Source organism: Sturnus vulgaris, chromosome 2 (genome assembly GCF_052056855.1).
Source record: "Sturnus vulgaris isolate bStuVul1 chromosome 2, bStuVul1.hap1, whole genome shotgun sequence".
NCBI lineage: Eukaryota > Metazoa > Chordata > Aves > Passeriformes > Sturnidae > Sturnus > Sturnus vulgaris.
This window is the reverse complement of record NC_142244.1, coordinates 62,712,775-62,734,835: the sequence shown is the minus strand read 5'-3', so window position 1 is coordinate 62,734,835 and position 22,061 is coordinate 62,712,775. Positions and strand designations below refer to the sequence as shown.

The following is a 22,061-nucleotide window of genomic DNA, read 5'->3' as shown; positions in this document are numbered from 1 at the left end:
ATGTGATTTACATGATTCATCCAATAAGGTAAAATAAAATGCTGGGATTTAAAGGAAAGAGTTGCCTGGATGCTGTCAACCACAAGCAGATGGTTGGCATTTTAATGTAAATATAATATAAAGAAATAGTAACCAAAAATATTGGTGTGTGTCGTGTGCAAATCTGTGTTTCAGCAGATAGACATGAGTCAGTAATAAGAAATTATGTGCCTGATAAAATGGTCAGCTTAATATATGAAATAGGGCAGAATGAGAATTTTTGTGTGTTATATGGTCCTGAAATGAGGAAATAATTGTTATCAGGGTGTTGGTTGCACAGCTACGGTTTCTGCTATTTTAGACTATGAAAAAACCCCCCCAAAAAAAGAAGTCAACCAACCAAAAAAAGGCAAAAAAATCCAAAACCAACCACCCACAAAAAAGACTCTGCAAGCCCAAACACACCAAATAAAGAAATCTTTAGTATTACATAGTTAATGATTTATGTATTTTTACTTTTATTTAAAATGTACACATTTTATCATCACATGCCTTTATGCTATATCAATTCAGAACCAATCATTCAAATCCAGAAAATTCTCTTTGAAATGTGCATGCCACATGGTAAAGTTACCTGAACATATTTAATGAAGAAAAATGTTCAATTTTGAATGTACACTATGAAGTTGGCAGCTTTTTCTATGTTGTGTAATAGCTTAAAAACGCACCTTAACACTTCTATCTGATTAGTATGAATGATTCAATAAAAATACCTTAACTACATAGAAACTGGAGATGATATAGCCTAACCCAGCTGTCATGCAATTTATAAATACAGAAGCAACTACCCACATCTGCTCTCCTATTTTCTTTTTTCAATTTAAGAGGGAAATTGACCTTACAATCTTCAACGTGACTTCAGGTCATTGTTATTAGTGATGAGAAAATGCTGTGCTCTTCTTTTGACTGAGTCTGGCAAACCTCCCAGATATTTTACAATCACAGAATAAAAGCTCCGAAATGCTGCACAATATTTTATTTTTTTTCAAGTTTAGGCACTTGTTGTAGTAGCTTGTACAGCTGGCAAATGAAAATCTTTTTGCAGGAAGTCTGTGGGCTTTTTTCTTTTAAAATGGTGCTTGTCCTTTGAAACCCTGAATTCTAAAATAACTTGGCTGGAATAAATAAATTACTGGGTGTTCCTTTTAGGCAAAGCAGTTAGTAATTTCCATTTAGGGATCATGGGTAAAGGAACAGTATTATTATTTTTCAAGTTTCAGGAGTAACAAATATTTGTGTGTAAAATTGGAGTTGACTTGAGGCTCATTCTCAAGAAAGCACAGATCCACAAACCTAGAAGTATGGAGATTTCTATTCTCCCTGCATGAAGGAAAGAGAAGCTCCAGCTTTTTGCAGTATAATTCCCATTAAGTACAGTATTATTCATGCATAATCCTGTTTAAATTTTTTGATGTCTAAGTTTAAAAAATCAACAGTTTAAGTACTCCAATAATAGAATTTTGTCATAATTCAGCAGCATCCAACAGATCTCCATAGGAACTTGTTTGACTTCTTATCTTCTATCTGCAGGAATTCGGAATCCATGCATGAGGTTTGATGTTTAATACAATAACTAGCAGACTATAAAAACCGAAATAAAAATTGATGAATGTGTTTATATTCAGATGGGATACAAGGATGGAGCTCCTGGGGGCTATGTTCTTATCTTTACTTTTTTAAACTGTTCTGTTTCACATCGTATTACGAGAGAAAGATATTTCTCCTGTATTATCTGGTTAATATAGCATACACACATGATTTTTGAACTGGGACTGGGATTGAAGTTTCCAGATTTTCTCAACACTTAGGCAAGTGAATCATGCTTAGAAACTTTCTGGAGTAAAATGAATATTTAACAATCCTTAAAGAAAACAAACAACCATTGCAAGAAAGAGGTACTCTTTATCTTTCCATTAAAACAGATTGTTGTTCTGTGAGAAATTTCATAAATTTGAGCAGAAATACCAAAATAAATTTTCATTCAGTGATAAAGATCAGAAATTTAACAATACAGAACTACAACCTGCTTGCTTTTTAATTTTTTATGTTTGTTTGTTTGTTAAGAAAATATGTCATTTAAACTGGTCATATTAAAAAGTCTTGACAATTTCTTTAGAAAACAACATAAGCTACTTCAGATGTCACAGCATTCCTCCATTTGTCCCTCAAGGAAGAGGTGGGGAAAATAAGACATGTTGTAGATAGTGAGGAAAGCAGATTAATTTGCCATAGGCAAAATTTTATGGCTCTTTAACCAACCCCCTTGGAGAAAAGCTGGACAAACAGATAGGCTTTGTGGCACAATTTTAAGACTTAACAGATTCAGTGCTGTTGAACTGTAGGTGTAACAGCACCAAGGATTCTTTGTTGAGAAAAATCTGGAAAGAGTCATCACAACTACTCATCTCCCATTATAAAATAGGTTATCCACCTGTCTAAAATATGGAGGTTGTAAAAGGAAGCAGAAAATTTCATGGTGTCATCCAGGAACTTAATCATATAAGCTTAGGCGGAGATGGGAGAAAGAATATTTATTATCCAGTTATTTACCAGGAAAGTTTTATTATAATCATGAAATGTAGTAGTCATGTAGCAATACAGACAACCCCTTAAAATTTAAAAGATCTTAAAACTCTAGAAAAGGGGTTTGTTTTGTAAAATGAATGGATGACTGAATATGCACTACACAGTACCTTTATTACTTTTCCCACCATTAACTGTTACTTGATAACCGTGCTATTAATAAGTAAAGACAAGGTCTGACTTAAGCTTTACTTTGGTCTAACTGCCATAGCAATTCTTCTAATTGACTGTCTGCAGGTAATTTGTTTTATTTTTGTTGTCTGTGCATAGTGAAACCATTGTTTTTTACAGATAGCAGAAACAAGCAATTCTACACAGACGTAACTATTTATGGTACTAAGGTAATCTCATAAGATAGAGAAATACAGTCCTGGGGACAGGGAACACAGGATTTGGCGTAGGGATGGGCACAAGATGATAGGGGATGGGTCACAGGATGACACTTCAGACCCTACGGTAATAACTCATTTATAGTCAATTACAGAAACACATAACGGGAAAAAACTCATTTAAGGGATAAAAAACATAAAGAAATAGTATCTACCTATTTATTAAAAGTACCGTCTACATAAATTTGGAAATAAGGTGGAGTGCAGTTCAGCAAAAAACACACAGAGGCATGAAAACAAGTTAGCAAATACAAAAATGACCCTAAGTGAACCATAAAGTGAAGAAGAAGAAACCATTAACAAAAACATTGCTTTCACTGAAGGACTCTAGATGCCGACAATTTACCATAACAATGCCCCCACACATACTCCAAGAAATTAAATGTGAAGTGTGAAGTAGAAGGAGGCAAAGCAACAAGTTAGAAAAGTCAGAACTAGACCTGTTCCATATAGTTTTCATTGTTCTACTACTTTTCAGATAACAAGTTTGAATATTCAGAGTTAGAAATGCTTTAGTTGCATGCTAATTTTTCCTTTTAACATTCTTGTACTGGGAAGCAATGGGGAAAAAAACCCAAGCTAATATAAAAAGTGTGATGGTATCACTTAACATTTTTCACAGAGTCATAGATTTGTAAGTTTCAATTGTTTAGCCACAGAGAGCTGGTTGCTTGGGCAACACAATGGATTTAAAATTTAGATTCCTTGATTCTGCAGCAAATATTCTGTGTAATCCAAGAATAGTCACAAGTATTTCATTGTCCATCTGTTAACTTTGTTTTATTCCACCTTTGGTATTTTTTTCTTCAGATGTATGGCAGTGAGTTTTTTTGTTTGTTTGGGCTTTTTTATGTGTGTGTTTTTTGTTTAGTTTTTTGTTTCTTTGGTTTTGTTTTCTGTGGGCTTTTTTTTTTTTTTTTTTTTTTGGCACGAGAGTGATTAGGAGGATGATTTGCTGTTGATTAGCTTTAGAAAATGCACAGAAGAAGAGTTGATGTCTGTTGGATTATCATCACATGTTCCATCAATACCTCTGAACATCCTATTCAGCAACCATTCTCAAATATTTTTGCTAGTGAACAGTGTTTTTGAAAGTAAAGATTTGAAAGAAATACTTCTATTTTTCTTGCATCTTCTTCAACAGGGATCTGTTTTGCCTTGAATGCAGACATGAGGTTGTTATTTCAGTGCTGGTGACAGTGGACTAGAATATGGTAAAATTTGCAACTGAAGTATTTATTACTGAATTATATTAGGAAAAAGAAGCAGGTTCTTAAAACAAATTAGGGAAACTAATGGTTCTTATTTTAACAAAATCTTCTAAGACAATCAAAACAAAATAAAAAGAATACTTTTATAATGCAGGTCTTCTAAAGGGTTTTTACAGTATTTGAGATAATGAATGTCCACTTTTTATTACCAAAAGGGAAAATCAAATGCAATATGTTCAAAGGAACTAGAATGAAGGATCCATCATTAAGTGAACGAGACACTTTGATTATCCATGGGTCATTAGTTCAATATGCTTTAATGGCTCCTAAAGAGCTGTTGCACATTCTGAGAGTACTTACTGACTGACTTAGCTTATAAATGCATCAATACAGAAGAAAAAAAATATCAATATCAGAAAATCATCTCGGTAGGTCTATAGCTGATTCAGAATATTTATGTGCACTTTTCAGTTATTATGGTCATAAAATACCTATGTTTTATTCATGGCACTAGGTATTGGTCATAATGACATGACACAATCGTTGTTTGAAATTGTTACTGTTTCTATATTTTTTGAAATTTATACCACATAAAATCCAAGTTGTCAACTTGCAGAAATTTAATTGGCTCTTTTAATGTGCAGGTTAGGTATATTTTAAATGTCCATGTGTAGGAAAATGGTCCAGAAAATTCCTGCTCACTAACCTGGGACCATTTAGAGGTCTTTGCTTTTCAATGTTTTAGAAGCTTCCCTCCATTTTCGGTGGGAGATTACATAGACACTAGCATTGATAATATTGGCAATACAAGCCAATTTTTATCCTGCAATCTTGTGTTGCTTCACATGAATGTGGAACATATTTAAATATGGAACTTCACTCTATTTTATTAACTTTTTCATCTGTTCTGACTGAACCCCAGATCAGTTATTGCACTGGTAGTGTACTATAGTATAGTATGTATAGTACATACAAGCTCATTAAAAATGTATTTTTTTTGCTTTCCAGTTTATTTTATGTCCATTCCTGCCCTTAAAATTATTAAATAGGATATCTCATGAATGAAAACACCTTAGTTGGGGCAAACATTCATAGCTATATGCCTTCATAGCATATAAAACATACCATTAGTTTATTTCCTAGATAAAATGAGGCAGCAATTGCACATTGGAGTGGTGAAAATGTTTTCACGGGATCACATAACTGAATTTGGAAGGTACCTCAATTTATTTCAACTTCATGCTTGGAGCAGAATCAGCTCTGAGACTAGAGGTAACTCAAAACTTTGTGTAGCTGAGCCTTGAAGATCTCAAAGAATGGACACGTGACTTTTTTGGACAACCTGTTTCCTCACTTCATTTTCTCCACCGTGAAAAAGCTTTTCCTCACATGCAGCCTGAATGTCTCTTATTTCAAATTATACCTACTCTCTCTTGTCCTCCTCTTCCACACAGCTATGAGGTGCCTGGCTCCATCTTCTTCATTAGCTTCTTCATAAGATAGGGAGGACTGCTGTTGGCTGTCCCCAGAGCTATCACTTCTCCAGCAGGAATAAGCACAGTTCCCTCAGCCTGTATTCTTTTAATGCTATTAGCTATATTTTTAAAATTTGTAAATATGTTCAGTAAACCTTACTTTTAAAATCATTGGATTAGCATGCAACAGCCTAAGGCTTAGATTCAACAAATGATTTATGAGCTTACCTGCTGTGAAAGCTATTACCATCTAATGTTAGCAGTTAGAAGTTGAAAGCATAAATATTTTGTTGGATCTGGGCCACGGCATTTTCCTTGCTTGTTCTCACTTTGCCCTTAGTCATACATCTACCCCAATTACAGTTAATTTTATATTATACGCTATTCATGCAATCTTTTTCCCATATGTCCTTTTTATTCATACCAAGTAATGCATTGGCTCCTGAAAGCATGTGTAGCCTCAATCAGCAATACATGATTTGGCCTCAGCATAGTAGGCACCCAAAGGATATCTATAAATTCCCTATTATGTGTCTTCTTTCCAAGTTCTACAAACTTCTTCCTGTTCTTCAGCAATTCATTAGCTTCTTGTTCCTGTCTCAAAGGACATATCATTTAATTTTATTTTTTTTTTATCATTGGCACTTCTCCAAGTCTCTTGTCTCTTATCCCTAAGACTATTCCCCTCAAATCTATCGGTCAAAGGGCCATTATTCTTTCTATTTTCTACTTGTCTAGCCATCACTAGATCTAGTTGGTTTCTCAGTCCTGGATCTTCTTATACAGATTTCTCTAGGACGGCTTATCTGAAATCAGCAAGAATAAATGGCCTACATCAAGCCATCTTCTATGGTTGTCAAGTGTCATGGCCTTTCAAGAAGTATGCTTTATGTCCTTCCTGTTTCCTGTTGGAGAAAGGGAACTTAATGGCTCCACTTATTAACCAGGCAAGAAAAAGGGACTGCAAGAGCAGTGTGCAATTGTTGTGAGTAGGACTCTACCTTCTCTTTTCCCACAACTGAAACAAAGGTGGTACTAGTTGGAAGAGGCATTATAAATATGTAATTGATATAGCATTCAGTATAAATATCCTGGATTATTATGGTAAAGAAAGGCAGAGGAAGGAGGGGCTTTGTTTGTTTGTTTGTTTATTTTAAGCATGGAGGTTTTTTAATATCAGACAATGTACTCTTATGTCTGAATGTGAACACGTTTTAGTAGCAGCAGCATATCCTCCCTTTTTGATATTAAAGCTGACTTCCCTTTTCTCCCTGCATGCTTGCACAGTCCAAAATCTGAACCTTCTCTTTCAGTTTTTACTTGCTTTTAACTCCTCTTTTCTGACTTGAAGAGGAAATTGTCCGTGCTACTCTAGGTATCAGCTGCATTGATGTAGTAGTCCATCTCTCTCCTGCAACTCTGTACTGGTTGCTGATTGCCACACTGAAGTTAGACATGTGTGCCTTGGGATAGCTGGCCTTTTTCTCTTTCCTAACTAAATATATAACAGTTGCCTTCTGTGGAAGGAAGTACTGTGAGTTTTTCATTTCTCTTACTTTATGACAGGGTTTCTCTGCACACAAAGAACGACCAGATCCATGAAATAATTACATGCCCTCTTGCCCAGGTATGCAGGAGCAACTGCAAACGGACCAGAGATGGGAAGGATCCCCACTATCCCTTACTGGAAGACATATTTTGCACTAGCAAAGATATAAATTCTCCTTAGAAAAATGTGGAGACAAGGCAGAGTAACAAGGTATTATCCATGGAAAAGAACATAGATTCAATTCCAACTTTTTCACTCATTTTTCCCAGTACATTTTTCATTTAATTTCAAACTGCTTAATTAAAAGTGCATGCTTCTGTCACTCTGGCCTGTATTTTCATGCGGGCTTTGTATGGTACAGTTGATACTAGCCCAGTGTGAACTGCTGTTGGGTCTACTAAAGAGACAAAGTATAGTGCAATGATGTTTGTTTCTGCTGAGATTTAATGGCTATTTGACTTGGCAGCTGCTTTCTAAGACATGGTTCTCACAGGGGATCTCTCCATTTCAGCAGCCACAGTATAGGCTTCCTCTCTGGTACCGAGTGTCAAACATCTGCTCTCCTCTTATCTCTCCCTTCCAGTTTTCCCTGTCTCTGGCATAGTTTACTGCGGGACAGAAATCTCCTATTTACCCCTTCAGGATTGTGACAGCAGCTTTTTCTTTGTCAGGCCCACTATGACTGGGAATTTGTAGATATTTCAGAAAACACGGGGAACTACTGTGGCATGCACTTTGCATCTTTGCCACTGTTGCATTCCTTCTATTGCATTCCCCTCCACAATGATCATTGAAGTGCCAGGGGTGATCCTGACAATGCCACAGGCACCATCACCTGCTGAAGAGATGACTCAGTTCCAATATTCTAATAGAAATTATTTTTGCACCCATTTGGCTGAATTTTCATTCCAGTTCACTTACCCATTTCCTAACACACTGCATTGCTCTACTCTAATTCTGTCTTCCTTCCATATACAGCTTATTAAAATGGAGCCCAGGACAATTAGTTGTGTGTTTAGTTTTTAATTTTTGCTAGTTCAACAGGGAGTTTAATAGAAAGGGATTGCCAACTTAAACTTCTATATCTTTTCTCTAAGGGTCTGTCTGCAGGATCCAATTAAACTTTTGCATTACTTGGTCTGTACCTTGCTATTGATAATTTTCTCTCAACTTCTCTACCCTATTTCTGAGAAGGAATTTCATTCAATATACCCTAACTTTTGTAGGAAAACCTCTAAATGGAAATATGTCTGTGCATTTTATGAGGAGGAAGATGGGTTCAGCTGTAGAGATTTCACGTTTCTTCAGGAATTATTACAATTGCTTTCATAGCCCATACTTAATCTTCAGCCAATTAAAAAAAAAAAAAAAAGCCTGTAAAGAAATAAAATACTATGTTTGCTTGCAATTTATGACAGGATTTGAGGGCTGGTATAAGTATATGAAACTCCATTACATTATATTAGCAGAAAGAACTCTGTCTTCTACTAGTTATGTTTAGGACTGGAATTTGGATCAGTGGCTGTTGTCCAGTAAACCAGTATCTGTGAAGGCTCCCATCTTTGATAGGCTCAGGCATCTAAGCTTTCAGTGAAATATAACAGCCAGACTTTTCAGATCTTGAGTTTTCACAAATAAAAAATTGTATTATGAAAAAAAGATCTGAGTAGGAGTTTAAAATACTTAAATGCTGCTATGCATGCATCCAGTCCTACAGTTAGATATACGTTGGAGGTAATGGTGAAATGCTGAGCAGATGGGAAAAGAGGACATATGTGCCTAAGTGGGTTGTGCAGAAGGGGTTTAAGAAGTGTGTCATGGGCCAAGAGTTGATTTGAGAATAGTGGGGCATCATGCTGGTTTATTGTTTCTTAATGTCAAATTATAGTCTTGACTGATGGATACAGCAACACCTTCCAGTGTTTGGCATTTATTTTGCTGACATTTTAGTGTATAGATACAGACAACTTTCCTGAGATCTGGTGTGGAGTCTAAACTTTTAATGAGAAATGTCAAAAATCTTCAGAAGAGATCAGGAAAGGACCCCAGATATTCTGAAGGAATCCACTTCAGCTGAGTCATTCTGAGATACAACCTATTGACTCTGTAGAAGAAAAAAGAAAAAAGTGCATACATTCTTTTCTCTTTTTTTTTCTTTTTTTTTTTTTCTTTTTTTTTTTTAGATTTCTTCCTTTTCTGTATTGGGTTCTCCTCCTGAAGAAACAAAGTGGTACCAGGACACTCTAGTGACTGGTCACTGTTCCTTTCTGGTTTTCATGCGAATGAGTTGGTGCCAACTCCTTAATAAAATTCTAATGTTTCAAGTAGATAAATTATAGTCTAGGAAAAGAATGCAATGGAGCTATTCCTCTGCTAACTACCCAGAGCTGGGATAAAAACAATAGTTAGATAATTACTGCTTTAATTTTATGTCAGAAATTATATTCAATATTTTATATGTTAAATTCATATGCATTTTTATTGGATCAGCTCAAAGATAAATTTACAGAGACTAGTATTTGTTGCAGAAGTGTATAAATGAAGGCATAAAGAATGGTCATCATGATTACAAAAGGAAAACTTTTCCCAGATATTTTGGCTTCCTCCTTTATTGTGGAGGAAGATCAGTATTAGAATAAATGCCTATGTGATATTAATCATGAGAAAAAGAATACACACAGGCACTGAACTCATCCATAGAATTTACATGCACTTTTAAAACTTTTTTTTTTTTAATCTGTTCTCTTCTGAAGGCAGCATAGCAAAAGGCTGGGTTCACTAACACTTCAAACTTGCTGGAAATGCTCTACAGAATCTTGCACTGTGCTTGTCCAGAGACAAGGATTAAATTTGGACTTAACTAGAGAGCTCTGTAGTGTTTTTAGAGGCCAGCACATGGAATTTTTCTCTTTTATCTGAAGAAGAAGACAGAGACATGGTACTTACAACAAAGTATGTGGGAAGATCCGCCAACATCTGTTGGAGAAAGAATCTCAGCAAAGAACCAGACAACAGGGAAATGCCCATCTCTACTTTTGCTGACCAGATTGTATGTAAAATTCACATAGACACAGCATACAGATAAGGCGAGGGAGGCACATGCACTCCAGAAGTTGGTTTGTCTGTTGACGCTGACTCTGTAGCAGTCTCATCCTGACCGTATGCCAAATAGCTCCTGGCAGATGCTCGGCTCAGTGAGCCTGCATTGCTTAGCAGCTACAGTTTAGCAAATCCTTGTAAGAGGCAGAGTCAGACTGTGAAACTATTGGTTCAGGAGGGGATCTGGCTTCAAAGGTAGATGATGATTCCATTTAGAAGGAAAACGACTGCTAGAGGTTCAAGCAAACAAAAAGCCAGTCTTGGCAAACCATGCTGATCTTAGGCATGAGAGACAGCTAATTAGTCTCAAACTATGATATGGAAATCAAAAATATGATCCAAAAAGGTATTATAAAGGTTGTCTTTCAGAAGAAGAAAGTTCTCTAAAAATGCTCGGCTGCTCCTCAACCTCAGCTACACTGTAGGAATATTGCGTGATACAAATGGGATTTTGAAAAGTGATACAAAGTCATGGAGTCATGTGGAGCTGTTGGCTCCAGTTGCTGTATGTGTACCACATGGGTTATAACAAATTTTTAATATATGGCATAGGAAAAATGTCCTGATTCTGGCCAGGACAGAGTTAATATTTGCAGTAGCCAAGAGGGGACATGGCCAGGACCCTGCAGGGTCTATACCCTATATACACCCTACTCTATACCACCTCTCATCATTTCTGGGGATGGGGAAAGGGCTCTCTTCAGGGCCAGGATAGTGTTGGACTCCACAGCGCACATTTGCATGTGAATCGCTTGCCTCTCCTGTATGCTTTTGTTGCAATATTGTTGTTGATAGTGTTATTTTTTTTTTGCCTCACTGCTGTTTATAGTAAATTGTTGTTGCATCAACACCTGATCTTTATCTTTTTTGCCTCTAATTCTTTCTAGCCCACTGCAGGAGGAAGAGGAGGAACAGGAGGAAGTGAGCAAGCAGCACATAGTTTGGAGTTCTTTCAGTGGGAACACCAAATTGAAGAATACCATTCCTAAACCATCACAATATTTTTACAGACAGCTCAGGATTTTTTAAAAGCAGACACCTGATTTTTGGCAATGATGCCAGGCTATTCTGCAGGATGTCAATTACAGTTTTTTGGAAACTTCCACTGATAGAAATTCCACAATATTCCAACACAAATTTCACCCTCTCTACAGACTAAAAGTTGTGCCTGAACTATAGCTTTTTACAATTTAGGAGCACTATTTCTTGTTTTTGCTACACAGACAAAGAATTTAGCCTTCATTTGCAACCTTTCCTATATTTTGAAATTGAATTTTTTTGTATAACACGTTTCCCTAGATTCTTCTTTTCTTATATATTTACTCAGTATTTGAGATAGCCAAATGAAGTCTTTGCATCCTGTCAGGGTGGAATTCTTCTCAACTGCATAAACCTAAATATGTCTGTCACATCTCTGACAAACACACACACACACAGCAGAAATGCTATATTTATAGATAACACAAAGTCATGGGAATCCATAAGAGTCACTGGAAATGTAAGGTCTGATTTAGCTGCCCACACATCAGTGCCTAATGTCATCTGAAATATCCCATGTATCTGAGGGATGCAGATGGGGCTGCCAAGTATGACACAACACCAGTGGGAAACCTGGACTCTCCTGAAGTAGGATCTGGATCTCACTGAATCCAGCCCAGGGTCGCCTGGAGAGCTGTTCATTTGACAGCGTGTATATGCTGAATTTCAGGTGAGCTGAGCAGCCCTCTGGGCTGCAATTATTCAAGGCTCTGTCTCTTGCCCACACACACAGATGCCAAGGGCCATTTGAGATGCTGTAGCACACCTGAGCCAGGCAGATGTGACCTCAGGATATGACACAGGGCCAATGGTGACATCTTTTTCTGGAGGGCAGACACCATACTATGGGATATATCCAACTATGCTAGATGAACAGCTAAACCAGAAAGGTACTTTGGTATTTTTTAGCAGCACTGCTGTCTAACTCACTGATTTCAGTGTTGTACATGTGATCATTTATGTCTACTTTAAAGTGTTATTTTGTTCTTGTCCCTTTTTGAATTACAATCTGTTTACTTTTTACTATTTTATCCTCTTGGAAATAATTTTGAATTCCAACCCTGTGCTTCAATGTGCTTTGATCTGTTCTGAGTTTGGTATAATTTGTAAATTTAATAAACATTGCCTCTATTTCAATGTCCATATAATTAATGAAAATATTAAATTATTCCAGTTTCAGAACAGACATCTCTGGAACACCACTTGACACAACCTTCTGTTTTGACTCCACTGCACCACAATGCCTATTTTTTCAGTATGAATCTCTAGCTAATTGTACATGCAACTCATAATATTTTGATGTAGATGAATTTTCACTCATTTGTAGTGAGAATATGATGTATTGTCACATACACTACTCATATTATGGTATATGACAACAAAACTTTTTTCTCCCTTACTACAGCTTGAAGTTTCTTTGAAATTGCATAATTAGCTTTTAAATTTGTTTTGACTGCAACTTAGCCTCTTGGTCTCTTCTGTATCCTTACCATCAGACAGTCTGGCCAAGAAGATTTCTGAGCTTGAAAATATAATGATAGCCCTATAAAACTCTGGATATTTCTTCTTCTAGGTAATCTTTGTTTTTGTCCTGTTAATAATCTGGAAGCTTGACTGTCTTGCACTAATATTCTTTATTGCTTCAACAAGCTGAAATCTCTCAGGGTAAATTTCACCAGGTCTAGATGAATAATTTACAAACTAGGAGGATATGACTTTTTTTCTCAAATATTTCAACTTCATTTGTGTGTTGACTTGGTTTTTTTTAGATAAAGGGCTTTCAAAAGGCTTTTTTTGTTTGTTTTTTTCCAGTGTAAATACTATCATTGTACAAAGTAAGCAAAGATTGACTCTAAAATAAGTCTGAAAGGATGGGTTTTTATTTATCCTTAATTATTTACTGAGAGATGTTTATAAACTTGATTGACAATATTAATATTATTAACAGATGAACAGTGTTTCATTTTTAACATAAAAAAGGGTCCTTATATACTACAAGTGAGGTATTGGAGGAAATAACTAACCTGCTAAAAGTATTCTCTGTAGCAGCATTCTGAAATAACAAGCTTGTAAGCTGTAAGAAGCATTGCATACATAACACTGAACTAATGTTAAGGCTGGGCCAAGCTTCCTTTAGTTTTTGTGGAACAAAGAAAAAAAGCACAAGAGGAAACTAAGACAGAAATGCCAAGCTGTAATAAAATGGTTTTATCAAAACAGAGCTGTCTGGTGCATACCAGATTCTCCTAAAGATGAAATACAAATAAACAAACAACTGCAGATAGCACTACATCATCTAAGCAGACTGGAAAACAAACTGTTGTATGGCCTGGACAGTCTGTTATACAGACTCAAGACAGATCGTAAACAAAAACAAGCTTCTGCAATTTCAAAGGAAAAGCTGAGCAATGATTATATATGCTTTAGAATTTCAATATGCAGGAAAAAAAAGAAATAGCTTATTAACTCTTGCTGCATAAATACCTCTGGAAGCATCTTGATAAAAAGATGTCCCACTTGGATATTAATAAAGAGAAAAGAAATTTCTATTACATGTGAATATTGGGTAGAGTAATTTGAAAATGCTGCCTTTCCGGGTGAACCTTGGGGACCTGAACATTTATTTCATAAGGAAGGAATCACCCATAGTTGATTTTAGTTCAGAAGTGAATCAAGTGATTTTCACATTATATTGTCAGAAATAAGCTTCTGAAGTTACTCCAAAATTTCTGGGTAAATGCAACAGATTGTACATATATTACCGTAAGCTGTTGGAAGAAACTGGAAAAGCTTGTTTCCCATTCTGTATGAGCCCTATCTCTTATAATATTTAAGAACTTGCACAGAGAAGCTACTCAGTAGGTATCAAATTTTTAATCTCCTTGGAAAAAGGGAAGAAAAATATGTGTAATGTTTTCCTGAATGAAATCTGAAATACCTATCTGGACAACAAAGTTTTGTGAATATTAAGAGCATGGGAATATTCACTGGAAAATTCACCAAATTAATTGTTTCCGTGAAGAAGTATCAAGGAGCTTCTCTTCTTGCAGTCATGTGATCATTTGCTTATTTTATTAAGTACTTTTGAGAGGGTTGTTTTTGAACTTGAAACTATAAATTATTTAAAAGTTTCATTTAAAAACTTTCTAATGTTTTCATGGTTTATTTGGTTTTAAGAAATAGAGACTAGAACCAGTAGTCAGAATATTTTTATCTCAGTTTATTTCTTTATAACACATTTTGTCATTTGAGTCATAACATAGGAGAGGGAAAAATAGTTTGAGAAACTTTTTATAGTGAGAATCTCAGTTCCCAAGCTTTCCATCATTTATGACAAAGTGATGAGGAAAAAGAGAAACCCAGCTCAGGGAAGAGAGGGAGAGATACAAAAGTATGTAAAGCTAAACTGATTCCTTGTCCTTTAAAAACATGTGGTTGGGCATGCTTTTTTTTATATTCAAACAAACAAACAAAAAAAACAAGCAAACGATATCTCGTTTTTAGCACATTTTCAAATATTAAAAATACTTGTAAAAGAGAATTTTTGTATTACACCTTGTCTTATTACTGAGATTAGGACATTTATTTGACTACTGTAGCATAGTCCTAATATGAGCCTATGCTCTAAGAGAGAATGCAGGTATGCCAAGAATAAAGTTTTTCAGATAATGTGTTGTTTTTTGCAGCCCACAAGATAAATAGTTTCACAGAAAAAGATGCTTAAAATAGCATGTATGTATTATTCCACATGCATGATGTAATATAAAGTATTATTTATATGGTAATATTATTATTGTTTTATAGTTTTGCTGGATTTATGTACAAACTGATTGTAATTCAAAAAGAGGATTATATGTGATATGTATTTATATCATCAGGGAATTTCAACAAATATTAGAATAAGCTTAGTTTTAAGCACATGCTTTTTCTTTCATTTTTCTTTTTTTTAAGTTGTTTTTTGTTATATTTAGTATCTGCATATGGAACAAACGAAAAAATAAGAGTATAGTGTCAGCATACAGGAAATCAACGTTTAATATAATTGGCATTTAAGTAATTCAATAGCTGTTTATATGTCTATCTTCTTGATGGCCAGCTGAACTCTGCTGGACTTCTGATTGATGTTTTTTGATTGTTTTGAGCAGCATAATACTGGACTTGATTAATGAATATATACAAAGAAAGCACAATTTTCTGTTGGGATTCAAGATTTACTGCAATTTGGAAATTAAGAATAAATGTAGCACTTTATAGTATTAATTGGATTCATTATTATTTGATTTATTATTTCTTGGTAGATTTTAGCATCATATGATAAATCCATCAATTAACCTTTGCTAGGCCTAATAGGCTTCATTTAAATTTTTTTAATTTCATATTTGTCTTGAAATTGTGTGCTCATAAATATGTTGAAGTTTCTGATTTATCTAAACAATCTGAAATTAATGATTGCAAAAGATGCATGCTACAGTTAACTGATGAATTACCTTTATTTAGAATATGTATTTTGTGCTTTATTCAGTCTAGTGTTCACAGACCTTGCAGTGTTTTCACACTACCTAGGTTTATCTGCTTTATTTGACTGCTGACAAAGTATGGAATTTTAATCTGTTATTGTAACAGTTTGAAATGAAGAGGAATTTGTGTTATACTTTTATTGCTGCCTAAGTTGCTGCCAGAAAATCTGATTGAAAGTACTGAGAAAGCAGCCATGAAGAGGAAAGCGCAAGCAATCTTCCATTCTCTGTATTATGGCCTGACACATATTAGATCAGTGTCTTTTTGTGCACCAGACAGTCTGCCATAATGAATACCAATTTCATGCATGTTACGCACAGGCAAGTCTTATTGCTCACCTTTTTTCCTACAGTTTTCTTAAAAATCGAAGTGGATTATGAAGTCTACTTCAGTTGCCGCATTCTTAGCGTGAACTAAAAAGACATTTTGTTCAAACCTCCCCTGGAAAAAGCTTAAATTTAGAAATATATTCCTTTGAAAAAATTAACTTATTTTATGGAAAGGAATCTCAGACTGAAAAGCCACCACTTTGCACTGCTATCAGGTCTCTGACTTGAATGATAAGGGGATCAGGACTTGCCAGCCTGCCAGTGAGACACTTACCAAGCAATTTAGATGCAGCCTTACTTACTGAACTCCACATTAAATGTAGATAGATTTTTTTTGCTCCATATATTTTGACTGCATGTTCTTCAGGGCTGTGCACAGAAATATGACAAGCAATTCAGGTGCCTAACACGGGTAACTGGTGTGTTTTTAGATGCCATACAGTGTATAAAGCATTCCCACGGGAGTGGCAGGTGTGACACAGGGTCTAACAATGACTCCCATCTTTTGCAGGAGCATCAGGAGGCCAGATGAATTTTTTAGGGTGTCAGTAAGAGCATCCAGTACCTCTGTTCAGTCTCCTGTATCTCCTCACCCATGAAGAATATTAGATAACATTTTCCCTTGGTAGATGTTGCTGCTTCTGCTTTTCCTGGTTCTACTTATGTTTGTGATGCTACATTTGTTTGCTGTAGAGTGATCGAATTGTCACATTAGGTCACACTGTGATCTTGCTGTGATCAGCAGCCACGCAATGTGTAAGTGGAGTTGCATTAACTCCAGTCCACTTTTTTTTTTTTGTGTGTGTGTATGTGTGTGTGTGTGTAAATTTGTCTACTGCCAAACTATTTTGAGTACAAGAATGGAAGAAACAGAACTCCCCCCTCCCTGCCCCATAATCCCGAGAAGAAAATAGAAAATACTCCGTAGCTAAGAGCCTTATTGCTGAGGTAGAGCAGCTTCTTCCACAGAAATATTTTCATCCCAAGATGCTCAGTACATGGCATGAAAGTCTGATTTGAAGCTGATCTCGGCTAGGCTTTCTCCCCATGGTTTTAAATAGATGCATATTTATGGAGCTGTTCAGAAAAAGCAATATGTGTTGCACATATATTCTGATTCTTATGTTTCTCCTTGCAAAGGAGAAGTCCCAGTCTGACTCACTGTGTTTTCCACATATTTTGCCTAAGTGACACAGAACATATACAAGCATAGTAACTTGTATATATAAGCATAGTAACTGCTGACTTACTTTGCTAAACAAAGACTTTCAAACAGTTACCTAAACACCTTCTTCAAGGACCATAATTTTGACTTTTCATGTCTGGTGCTTGTACCCATTCCTCTGTAACTCTATTGTTACTGAAGTGCAATGAAGTAAATATTTCTTTACAAATGTCTACTTTCTAACACAGGGTTGAAATTTCATGTTCAATAGGACCAACTGTTGACAACTTTATCTTCTGGTCACAGACAACTCTAAGTGCACATCCCAGAGGAGTGGTACCCAGGAGGCCTGACCTCTAGGAATATTCCTGGCATCAGTCTGTCTGCTCACCTTGGCAAGTCATTTCACCACCCTGTGCTTCACGAACTTTTTGTGAAAACTTTGACAAAGATTTTGTTATTCTGCAGACTAGTAGCGTGTCAAGACCAGTCTTCCATGTACCAGAGAAAAGTGCTAAGCATTTTTTTGATAATCATATCTGCACTGCCTGTTATATTGAAATTTGCAAAATTACAAAAAAAAATAAATATATATATATATATATATATATGAGAATTACTGTTTTTGTTTTTTTCTTTTACCCTGAAGGTGGTAAAAATAACTTATTTCTCAGAAGTGAGAGTAAAAGCAAAGCTAATCAACAGGAATGGTTATAAGTTTGACATCTTGAAAGAGTACCTCAATTAAAAGGATAAATTACCTGAATTTCTAGAATCTGACTTACAATATTACTTAATCAAAGAAAAACTGTGTATAAATCTTGCATTTCAACATCAGTTCAGTTCTGAGATTTTTGCATGTTATCAACATAGAATTTTTATGCTTCAATTGCTTTTGTCATATTTATAAGAAATCCCAGGAGATCATGGTTTTATAATGAGTGCAAGCCAAAAATGTGCATCAGCCCCATATCTTTCCTGTTTTATGCAGCTTCTCCATAGCGACTTTGCATTTTACTGTTTTTTGACAAGTTTTATGTAAAAGTCTAAATTAAAGACATAAAAGTTAAGCAAACTAAATTAAAACAATTTCTCTCTTAACATTTTTTGTAAGAATCATAGTGCAATTTTCAAGGAGAAATAATCTATACTGTTATTCTGTGTTTAACTGTCTCACCCATAACTAAATTTAGATGTCACTGTTAGAATTGGTTATCCTAGATCACAGTCACTGTGCAAAGGAGTGATGTTAGTACTGCCTTCACCTAATGTTTTAGCAGAAGCTTCCTCCACAGGACACGTAACCAGCTGCATTAAATTCTGGTTGAAATCAATTCTTTCATGATTTTCTGCAGTACTGATTATTTTTGTTAAGACTATTTGGTATAAAAGCATATTTTATAAAACACTGCATATTTGTCTTCTATTTTCCTTATGATATTGTGGTGTTTTAAAATATTGTGAGACAAGCCAGATTACAGTAGCAGTTTTTTGTCTTTTTCCCTTATGTTTTATGTTGTATAGATAACCTGATTCCGTTCCTTTTCAATATTTTTCTTTTCCTGACTAAATAATTTAACCATTCCCCTGCTTTTATTACACGTAAAATCTGCTATACGTCTCAGACACCTTTACTGACCCTAGCTGGACATATTTCACTCCCAAATGTGTCTTAATGTGTAAACTGGTTTAGCATAAAGAGCATAATGATTTCTGAGTGGCTGTTGCTGGCCATGCAGTCAATGGTCTGTGAACTCAAGTTTTTCTAAGTAAACCACAAATACTTAAGTCATAGTAACTGTGAAATACCACAAATAGGTCATAGTAACTGTGAAATAAAATATTGGAACATCTGAATTGTAATAGTACTCTAATTGTATATTTATTCCTTTCAATAAACCCACTTTAAACGTTTAGAGTTTTGCATTATTTCCTGTGAGATCTGTAACAAAATTGTCAACGTCTGCTGGTTCCATGATCTGCAGAAAATGAATTTAAAGTGAGTACTGACTTGGTAGCTGCTAAAGCCTCCTTTCTTCAATACTGTTTGGAGAGGAGGGTAATTAAGAGCATCTTGCAAATGAAAAGTTCTACACCTTTAATCAAAGAAACAAAGAGTGCATCTACAAAAATATGTTGTTTTGGGACAGTGAAATCAGTTGTACCTCGTCTAGCACTTAAAGATCAGCATTATGGTTTCTGTGATCAGGTTTTGTGGGAGCATAAGAAGGGCAGAGGGAAAGACTTTTATGCTTAAAATGAAAATTGGGTAATCTGAGGCCTCCTAACTCATGAACTCTCAGAAACCATCTGGGTCAGCTACTGCTGGAACTGTGCAGGTTCCTCTAGGCTTGATTCTCTCAATTGCTAGAGCATTTCTGCACACACCCAATCCTGGGTACTTGGCATCCTCCAGCTAAAGAACCAGCTCCAGAAGCCAGGGCTGAAATTAGTCCTGTTTACACAGGTAGGCATGGACACTGTATAAAGATGGACAAAGAAGCCTGTGGCATGTGGCTTCTTTAAAATGAATTGAGGGAGAACAAACAACAAACATACAACAAACCAATACTAGTCTCAAGATCTGCTTAGGCTGAGTTGCCAAGCTGATCTAGAATGTCGTGAATTAAGATTTAAAAGTGTCTATTTCTTCCACAGGGTTAAAAAACGGAGTTTTTAAAGGTCAATTAAGATATAGATATCTTCCTTTGACCAACTCATCCCTATGTGCTAGACACACATGTGGCTCAATAGACATTTTTGGCACACATTCTGGCACTGTGTGTCTCAGGTAGCATAAGTAAATGTATTAACTGTATTTAGTCAAATTACAGATAAGGGCATGCCCAAGAAATTTAGCAGAATCTATATTTTAAAAAGCAAAGAAAACATAGCTGTGGTGATTGCTCCCATCTCTCATGTAATGGATTCATATTTTCTTCAGCCCAAATGCTTATAAAAATGTATTCTCCAGCCATATGGAAAGTCTCCTCAGTACAAACTTTGGAAAGTATGCACCAGAAAGTGCTGGAAAAAGGAAGAGGTAAGATTGATTAAAAAATGCAAAGTCATTTTGAGAGATTCATTGCACTAGCTATGAAAAGTAACAGTATGACAACAATCATGAGCAAACACAGCATTAAAACTTCAAAACCTGTCATTATAATACTGAGTTTATTTCTGAATATTAAAGAAATAATATGTCCGGAGGCAGGACATAAAAATTAAAAAGGGTACCACTTCCTAACAAGCACTTTTAATAGGCCTCTAGGGAATTCTTTTGCTCTGGTCACTGCGTGGCAATTTCTGGATAGGCTTGTAGGCCTTAGTATGAAAGTATTTCCAGAAAGAAATAGATCCTACTCTTGTCCTGGCCTTCATTATTTTCTCTTGGTCCACAGGTATCTCACAAGGATTTCCCCTCTAATGTTCCTGATGCTGATGTTCAACCATATAGGCAGAGGAAATGAATTCCAACTACCTTGAAAATACATATTGCAATTCAAAAATCTGGACATAAAGTGACACCTCAGCATGACAAAAATTATATTCTTGCCTTCCAAAAATAGTTGCATAATTGGTATGTCTTAATACTTTCCTGTGTAGGATTATAAAACGAATGTGTTTATTTTCTAGTTCAGTATTGAAGCTGAAAAGGACTCACATAGATATTCAGCAATTTCAACTAATTTGCTTAGATTGTTTTTGAAAAAAAGAAAAAGAAAATAAAAATTATCACTCTTATGAAAAGATGGAAAAATTCTTTGAGGTGATTTATTTCTCTCTTCCCTAGATTGTATGTTTCTATAGCAGTCTGTGCAAAATAAGAAATATTAAGGTAATCAAGTTCATCATTGAAGTTGTATCACTAAAATGACAGTTGTCAGAATGAGAAAGAGAAAGACAGAGACAAGAGAATAATTATCTAATGCTGTAATTATTATTACTAGTTAGACTGCCTTACATTCTGAGAGATCATAAAGAAACAAAGAAATAAGTTATGTCTATAGAAATAATTACTACTAATTCATAAGAGGAGGAACACACAAGGTGAAGACAGTTATAAGGCTGATCTTTTACGTTTTTGTTGCAGACAACATATCAAGAAATTCCTTTCTACCATTTCTAAGACTGCCAAATACTTTTTTTCTGCTCTTCTTTGGAAGAGTTTGGCTATCACAGTTTGTCTATCACAGTCTATTTGGGGTACTCTGTATTACTCCAGAATATTTTCCAAACTGATTGTGCCACTCTGCTCATTGGGAGGATTCACACTCCCTTTTCAGATAATTTCATCTGACCCAGAGTGCCACAGCCCGCTAGTGAATTGAAGAACTACATGAATGTTCTCTGGGAAAAAAGGGATAAGTGCCTTAGAAGTGCTCAAGTCTGAACTGCTAAGCTCTGGCTTTCTAAACTGAGGGAAAATGGCCACTGCTTTTTAGGAATGACCCTGGGTCTCTTCTGACTTCCAAATATGTACCTGACATAAATGTCCCAGACTACACTGTTCAAGGGACAATGTTCTCACTTTCAATTGAAGAGGTGATTGAATTCCAGAACAGGGATAAGTTCTGTGGATTCTTTTAATTCATTAGGATAGACAGAATTGCTGCTGATTCTCCCTACTGTTCAGCTCAATACTTTGTGAAAAACCAACAGACAC

At 35.6% G+C, this 22,061-nt stretch overlaps 1 long non-coding RNA gene across 4 annotated transcripts in view; it reads left to right on the top strand.

Moving 5' to 3' along the window:
• LOC148224823 (uncharacterized) overlaps positions 1 to 19,311 on the top strand; it is a 66,717-nt gene extending 47,406 nt beyond the window's left edge. Inside the window, exons 3-6 of one of the 4 annotated variants that reach the window (XR_015801513.1) lie at positions 7,325 to 7,456; positions 11,233 to 12,053; positions 12,880 to 19,183; positions 19,214 to 19,311. This is a non-coding gene — a long non-coding RNA (uncharacterized LOC148224823). Of the gene's footprint in view, positions 1 to 7,324; positions 7,457 to 11,232; positions 12,274 to 12,879 lie in introns of all 4 variants that reach the window. The other 3 variants (XR_015801511.1, XR_015801514.1, XR_015801512.1) reach the window with 3 other exon arrangements.
• The last annotated feature ends 2,750 nt before the right edge of the window (positions 19,312 to 22,061 follow it).